Below are 8119 nucleotides of genomic sequence, written 5' to 3'. Positions count from 1 at the left end.
AAAAAGCATACAAATTATCCGCTCATCAGTATGTCTATGTCCTGTATCTTGTACCTGTAAGGTATCCCTTTCTTAGTTGGGTTAGCACTAAGAGTGAATAGTTAGGTATTAGCATAGCTAATGTCAAGTTAGGTTAGAACTTGAGTGTGAAAGGATTGGGTCAATCCTGTGTTATTGGTGTATGTAATACTGTTAACTATAGTGAAATTCTTCCATAGTTGTGGAGGAGACTGGATGTAGGTTGCATAACACAAGGCAATCGAACCAGGATACTTGCTGGTGTTAGCTTTTCTCTTCTCTGCTGTGTTCTGTTTTCTGACAATCCTGAGACAAAAATAAATTGTCTCATAAATTTTCGCTGCTGAGTTCAAACAGAATCAGAATTGCAAATCTGTTTTAAAAGGGTAATAACAGCAACTTAAAAGGAAGGCATAGATTCAACCTCCCTTCTCTAAGTCTACCACAACCTTCATAGTCCTAGCGTCATCTTCATCCCCATCATCATCATAGTCTTCCATCAATTCTTATTTAATTAAGTAGGTGTTGCTGATCTATCTCAAAGCTTGTTTATGTGAAGAAGTGGTTATTGCTGTAGATGAAGTAGAAGCATTACCAGCAAATAAAGCAAGGATCTCATCAAATTCTAAAATTGGAACTTTATCTGTACAAAAATCATTGAATATTATTGTGTCCATTGATTCAAACAGTGGGGACATGAATTGATCCTCTGCCTCAGGCTTCTCCGCCTCCTCAATTTCAGGTTCAGCAAGTATGGAAGAGTCGTGATGATCTTGTTCTTGCTCTTGCTCTTGCTCTTGAAGTGGTGGTTATTCTGATTTGATCTGATTTTAGTCAGTGGTGTTATTAGAGAATGGCTTGTATGTGACAGGATCAATTCTCAATTTCTTGAGCTTTTTCTTGATGTGGGTGTTCCAATGATTCTTGATCTCATTATCAGTTCTTCCAGGCAAATGTGACGTAATCATAGACCACCTACCAAACAACAATACTATTTATTATTGAAAAGGAATAATGACTTTAAAGCCACTTGAAAGTTACATCTTATCATAAATTTTGCTTTCTTTATTATTAATCATTAACGTATGCATTCAACTTTAAAAAACTACAATCATAAACAAAGACTTTGTCTATAATTTTTGTCTTTGGAGATAGAAAAAAGCACCTATTTCTTAATTGAGCATGGAGGTCAATGACCATTTTCTCTTCATATTTTAATAGAAGGCCTCTTTTCACGTATGGCCTGAGATTGTCCACCAAAGCCTACAACTTTTACCACACCTTAACAAGCTTGCATCAAAGTTATTTTCCTATTTTATCATATCCAAATTCCTACATATTAAATGTATGTGGTGGACATGATAAGAAGGGAACTTGCAAATTTAGGAACAGCTCTTCAACAACATTGGCCATTGTTGAGGATGAAGTTGATCAACTTCTTGTCCTCTTCTGCAGTCCATGGCCCCTTCTTCAACCCAACTTTATCACATCATCTTATGATAACAACACACAAACAAGGTGATAATATAGATAGAGAAAGAGTTGCTAACAAGAATATGCACATAAACAAGCTTTGAGATAGAGCAGCACCACTTACTTGCATGAAAAGAAATGGTAGAACTCCATCAAAATAAATATAAATATAGATCAAATTATTTAATTAATTAGCTAATATTTGTCAAATTTCTTATTTGTAAAATTAATTTTATAATTTTCAACTTTTGGAGTATTTAAAATTTAAGATTTAAAATTTATAATTTAAACTCTATGATAAGAAATAATTTAAACTTATCATTCACATTAGCAGAACAATGTAGTAAACAAGTAACCATCACATTTTGCTTTCCCTTACCCTTCTCGTCACTCAAAACACTCCTGGTTTTCATGGCTTGCAATCATTCAATAGTCAAGAAAACTCTCCAAAGTTCAAAGATTTCAACTTCTCATAGTAATCTAATGGAATAAACCCACAAAACAAATTTTCATCCCTCTTCACTTGAGAATCCAATAAACCAAACAATAAAAAGACATAAACCAACACATTCAAAATGGAAACATCACACATCAGCATTCAACACCAGATTGATTAATCATCTTCAGCTCAAGAACCCTTTTAGGCTTCTAGCACCTTTTTTAGCTCAGGAACGAAAATGAAACTACAAATAAATCATTATTAAAAAGATTTTATGCATATACATTTGAAGCAAATAAATGATGAATAAAAAAGAAAAGCATTTCAGATCAAAGGTTCTTGCTTTCACTATTGACATGCAGAGATGAATAAGTAAGTAAAAGTGAACAAGAAAGACAAGAGAAGATACTTACAAAGAGAAGTGTGAAAAAAGAAGAGAATGTGGGAAAGCGATAGAAATGGAATAAGGGAGTTCTTTGTTCTTAATACGTGAAAAATGAAATAGTGGAGAATAAAGTAGTTGCTGGTGAAACAAATCAAAAGTCCATTTCAATTTTCATAAAGAATGTATATATATACCTGAAAGTGTTGTTGGTGAAAATCTGAATCGCAGAGAGGTAATTAGGGAAATCAACCTAAACTTGGAGTCCTTGTCCTCTCTGTTCCTCTCAACAGATTGCTTCCTTTACTTTCTATGTTCTGTTATGTTCCTCTCAAGATGCTTCCTAATCCGAAATCTCGCCGCCAATCACTCCTACAGTGTAGGGTCATAGATATATTTAATTGGTGTTATGAAAACAATTAAAAGAAATAGAGGAGATTAAAGGGCTTTAATTTAAAGGCATCAGTAGGGTTTTATTGTGTCTGTGTGATTTGATTAACGCGTATGCTGCACTTCGAAACTCATCAAAGTCAAAACCAACCTTCACAGTTGTTGAAGTGCTTCTCTAATTTGAATTCCACTGCAAATTTAGGAAGCTGATAGTTTCAGTGGCTAAGAGAAGGGGGTTGAATCTTAGCCCCCTTTTTTGCTTGCAAACACTTGCTGGACTTAGAGGAGATTTTTCTGTTTTTATCTCGTCCCTAGCCACGAGACATTTTCATTTTGTCTCGTCACTTGACACGAGACATTTTTTATTTTTTATCTGAATAGTAGAAACAGAAGTGAAGTAGGAGAGAGAGAAGATTACACCCAGATATATCTTGGTTCAGCTGCTAAGTGCAGTGCAGCCTACATCCAGTCTCCATCACAACAATGATGGAATTTCACTATAATCATCCAGATTACAAGTTGTAAAGTGCTAACCCAACTTACAAGGGGATTCCCACAGAATCATGAAACACAACATACATGAACAAAGGAACTCTAAGACATCTATGGCTTTTCCTTTTAATTTTGCACTCTCTGCCTTTTTTCTCTCTATGGCTTTTTCATACAAACCTCACTGTTTGCCTTTTTCCATGAGACTCAAGACATGACAAAATTAAACAAAAAAATTACAAAACAGAAAACATTGAAGGAGAAGAAAATCTGTAAGCTTAGGTAGCTTTGAGACTTCTGTGCCTTGCACTCTCACTTTCTTTCCTTGAATCAAACCATGACTGTTCACCCCTTTTATAGAGAAGTGAAGCCTTCACAGTTAAAACACACACCCGAGCTTAGCTTCCTTTCCTTCAAAATGAACCGGTTCGACCACAGAGAGAGAAGAGGTATCTAATGCAAAAACCAACATGCAAAATACCTCTAGTCCTTCCTTGGTCATCACTCTTCATCAATCCGAGCACTCCATCCTTGGCTTCCTCTCCAAGATGGATTTCTGGCCCTTGATGCTTCATGATGATGATGGCTTCATCTGCTCCAATCTCTGCCTCTTCCATCACTTCGCCACTCTAGCTACTTCCTGTGGTGGTTGAGCAGAATCAGAGACAAGCCATCCTCCAAACTACTTCCTGTGGTGGTTGAGCAGAATCAGAGACAAGCCATGCCTCCAAGAATCTCAGCTTCCTGGCCGAATCTTCTTCCTTCTTTTTGAGTATGAAGGATTCGAGATTACCTCACCAAATCTTACCACATTTGGTGATTATCTCAGCCACAACATACTTTTGATTTCTTTTCCGTGCCATCATTAACTTGATGGTCTTGATGTATGCAGCTTCTTCTTTTTCTTTTTGGTAGATGAACATAGCATCTATTATTTCCTGGGCAAGGACCGAAAAAGAAGAGAGAAAGAGATGAGAGAGAAGAGAGAATCTAAAGAAAAGCAATTCAAAGTGATTAAATAAATTAATTAAAAATAGCTTGCTTTTACTTCCCTGGGTGGCGTGTAATATTAATGCCATCGTGGCGTGTAATGTTAATGCCATCAATCATGTCAATGATACTCTCTCTCATATTTCCCATGCATTTATTAACTTCACTCTAATAAATTTGAAATCCATCATGATGAGCAAAGGAGTTCCGTTGGAAGTAATGGAACTTTTCTTTCTAAGCTTAGTGGATTCGGATCATGCATTGGGAACTCTCATCAAATGTGAAGTTGGGCTTAGTTGTAACAACAATTAATTTCTGTCCCAAATTATTTATTTTCTATTCAGCCACAAGAAGCTAACTTCATATTAATGCTGAATATATTAATCATTGGGCTAGCAACATTTTTATTTCGGCCCAATGGTTTCAGCCATATATGATCATAATATACTAACACCAAAGCTGAATTGGGCTTGCACCAGAATTTTATTTTCGGCCCATTTTATACCTGCACAGCAAAACTAATTAATTAACATATATAAATCAAGATTAGATTAATAATTTTGCTGTTAATAATGTTTGATCATCATCAATTTAAATTAGAGTTTTTCAAACTCATCAATCTCCCCCTTGATGACAAACATTATTAAAATTGAAATGGAAAGAAATTTTAAAGATTGAGTAAGGAATACTTCCTTTGAAGATTGAATTTCTCCCCCTTTCTAAATGTCACATAGCTCCCCCTTAATGTATGCTATTTTACCAAAGGAGGCATAAACCTGTAACATTTTAATCAAGCCTCTAAATATCAATGTTATTTAGCATATTTATTCATGATGCTAAATGCTTGATTTATGAGCAGATTTTGAATGATAAACAAAACTCGTTTGTTATCAGTAATCTGATTTTCTGCTCAATTATTTACACACATCAACTGAGCACAAAACAGTGTTGTTCAAAATATTTCAAATATTTTCCAGTCAAGATATCAGAGCCATATTATTCAAGTAAGGAAAATATTTTTGAAATCATTTGATCAAAACATGGCAGCAGTTAGATATCATAATTTAAAGAAACTGCCAAAAAAAATAAATTTTCAGACCAACATGTTTGCCAAGATGAATAAGAATATTCCTATAAAAATATGTTCATCAAGATAAATCCACATTTAGGCATTTATATAATCAGAATAATATATTTGTCAAACAACATCATAAACTACCAAATGCCAAATGCCAGCAGCAGTAACCATAGTGAAACAAATGCAATAACAACATGCATTCTTTAAACAAGGGTGATCATAAATTTTCAATTGAAAATTTCATCCCCTGTTTCAGCAAATCTCATCCCCTGTTTCATTAGTTTCAATTTCAATTTTGGAAACTAATTTTCCTCCCCTTTTGTCATCAAGGAGAACCTGCACAAAAGATGAAAGACACACCAAAATATTCATAATAAGGTAGCAAGAGGGTATCAAGTGAGTATCAAGTCATGCTCATACAAAAAAAAATAGATTGAGCCTAATGGAGCCAATATCAAATAAAAGTAAACAAACAGTCATCAATCATCAGAAAGATTGAATTCTGAACCGGAATCAGCTTCGTAATCCCCTGTTCCATTTCATCATCAAAGCTCTTAATCATGAAGCCAACTCTATCATGACATTTCTTCCAAGCCCTTTCCTGTTCATATTCCAATTTTCTGGCAGTCTTGTGGGATTTGAACATCAACTTGGACATGTTGCGCATCTCATTGAGAACCTCCCGGATTGATGCAGTAACATTTGAGGGTTCAGGATGGCTCTCCAGATCACTGAGAGATGGTTCAGAAGGGACAAATTTCTTGCCTTTCTTGCCCGAAATTCCTCCTCCTTTAATCATTGAAACCTTGTTCTCAACAGATTCATTAGTCAAATCAACCTTAAAATACTCAAATATACATGTGAGGAACATGCCATAAGGAAGATTAGCCTTTTTTGGTACTTTTCACTACTTCCCACATATGACATATCATAATATAAGCAAATGAAATTTGGGAAGAAGTAAGAAGAGCAAATAAAATGATAGAATCAGAAACTGTTACTCTGTGGTGAGAACCTCCTTGTGGAGTGAGAATGTGAGTGATGATACGGTGCAACAGAGAGTTCTCAGGGGCGAGTGCTCGATGAGTTGGGATTAGTCCATCCAAACCAGAGAGATTTGCACAGATGTGTTGCAAGACTGTTTGTTGTGCAATGCCAACTTGATCATCCCACTTATCAACCATGTAAACTTTTGGTCCTTCATCTTCATATCCAAGAGCAGCGCCTATGGTTTGAGGATTGAGGGTCATGTAAACACGTTTGACGTAAGAGTGAATTGAGCCATCAATCAAATGCATGTTTGCATAGAATTCCCGGACAAGCCCCGGGTAAACAAATTTCTGAATTGAATCAGTGGAGTCCACTTCAGAGCATCAAACATGGAAGTAAAGTTGATTCCTTTGGTGGCCAATTTTTCAAGATTTACCAAGTAAGAGAGACAAAGAGGACGTTTCAGCAAAACCTCTTTATGAAATTCATAGAAAGCACATGAGTAAAACCGAGAGGGATCAAAATGGGAGTGAGTTTTGTGAAATTTGTTCTTGGAATCGAGCGACTCCAAATTTGCAGGTTCTCTTGTATCATGCAGAACAAAGCTTTTCGACTTTTTCTGAGAGCTTTTTGTGTGTGGAGTAGGTCTTTTCGGCGGTGATGGTGGTGGTGAAGTATGTGATTCCTCTTCTTCTTCTTGAACACTAGGTTCCTTGTTCTTTCCTCTCCCTGAAGATTTGTGAGCGATAACCTTGCGGCGCATGGTTTCGGTCCTTTTGGAAGGAGGTGATTGAGTAGAAGAGGAGGTAGAATGAAGATGGATATGTGTATGAGTTTGAGGTGATGAAAAAGGTGGACTTTTAGGAATGGGGGTTCGGCCACTTCTCTTTTGTGCCGTTTTATTTTTCATGGTAGGATGAATGGAGAAGTTGAATATGAAAGGGTGGGAGTGCCGAAAGATAGTGAGGAGAGAAGGAGGTTAGTGGTGCAATAAATGTAGATTGAAGAGAGATGATGGGGAAGTTAATAACCATAATGGTGCGGTTATTAACCAAGGGGTTTTGAAAAAGGTGGTTTCCTAGAATCAAGGGATTAGATGGAGAGAGGGATTTTATTTGACAATAACCACTTCCAATAAGATTTGAAATGACAATAAAAAAGATTTTGATCATCATAAAATGGGGGATCAATAAAAAAGTCAATGAGCGGTCAAACAAGATTTTGTGGGGGCTCATCAGAAGCAAAGTCTGCGCAGCCTCCCCCTTAATCATAGCTCCTTCTGCATGCCTTATTTTTATCTCGTCCATTCCTACGAGATAAAACTGGACAAAATCAGAAATTCACAAATTTTCAACATGATTTAAATCAAACATTCCCAAGCTTTTCCATAACAAACAGAATCTATCTTCACAGAGGGGTTTTGTAAAAATATCAGCAAGTTGTTCTTCAGATTTTACAAATTGAATATCAATAGTACCCTTTTGCACATGTTCTCTAATAAAATAATATTTGATTTCAATGTGCTTTGTTCTTGAGTGCAGAACTGGATTTTTGGAAATATTTATTGCACTCATGTTATCACAAAATAAGGGTATACTATTGATTTTTAATTTGTAATCTTCTAATTGAGTTTTCAACCAAATTAATTGTGAACAACAAGCAGATGCAGAAATATATTCAGCTTCATCTGTGGATAGAGCCACTGTGGCTTGTTTCTTGCTTGACCACATGTTGAGTGAGCTTCCAAGGAAGCAGCACATGCCGGAGGTGCTCCTTCTATCCACTCTATCTCCCGCATAATCTGCATCACAAAACCCTACTGCACAAAAATCATCAGATTTTGGATACCATAAACCATAATCACATGTTC

General features: G+C 36.0%; 1 pseudogene; it reads right to left on the bottom strand.

Moving 5' to 3' along the window:
- Positions 1-551: 551 nt before the first annotated feature.
- On the bottom strand, positions 552-1507 carry LOC107466369 (transcription factor MYB20-like; annotated as a pseudogene).
- Positions 1508-8119: the final 6612 nt, after the last annotated feature.

This window comes from Arachis duranensis, chromosome 9 (assembly GCF_000817695.3).
Source record: "Arachis duranensis cultivar V14167 chromosome 9, aradu.V14167.gnm2.J7QH, whole genome shotgun sequence".
Taxonomy (NCBI): domain Eukaryota; kingdom Viridiplantae; phylum Streptophyta; class Magnoliopsida; order Fabales; family Fabaceae; genus Arachis; species Arachis duranensis.
This window is presented reverse-complemented; position numbering and strand designations above follow the sequence as displayed.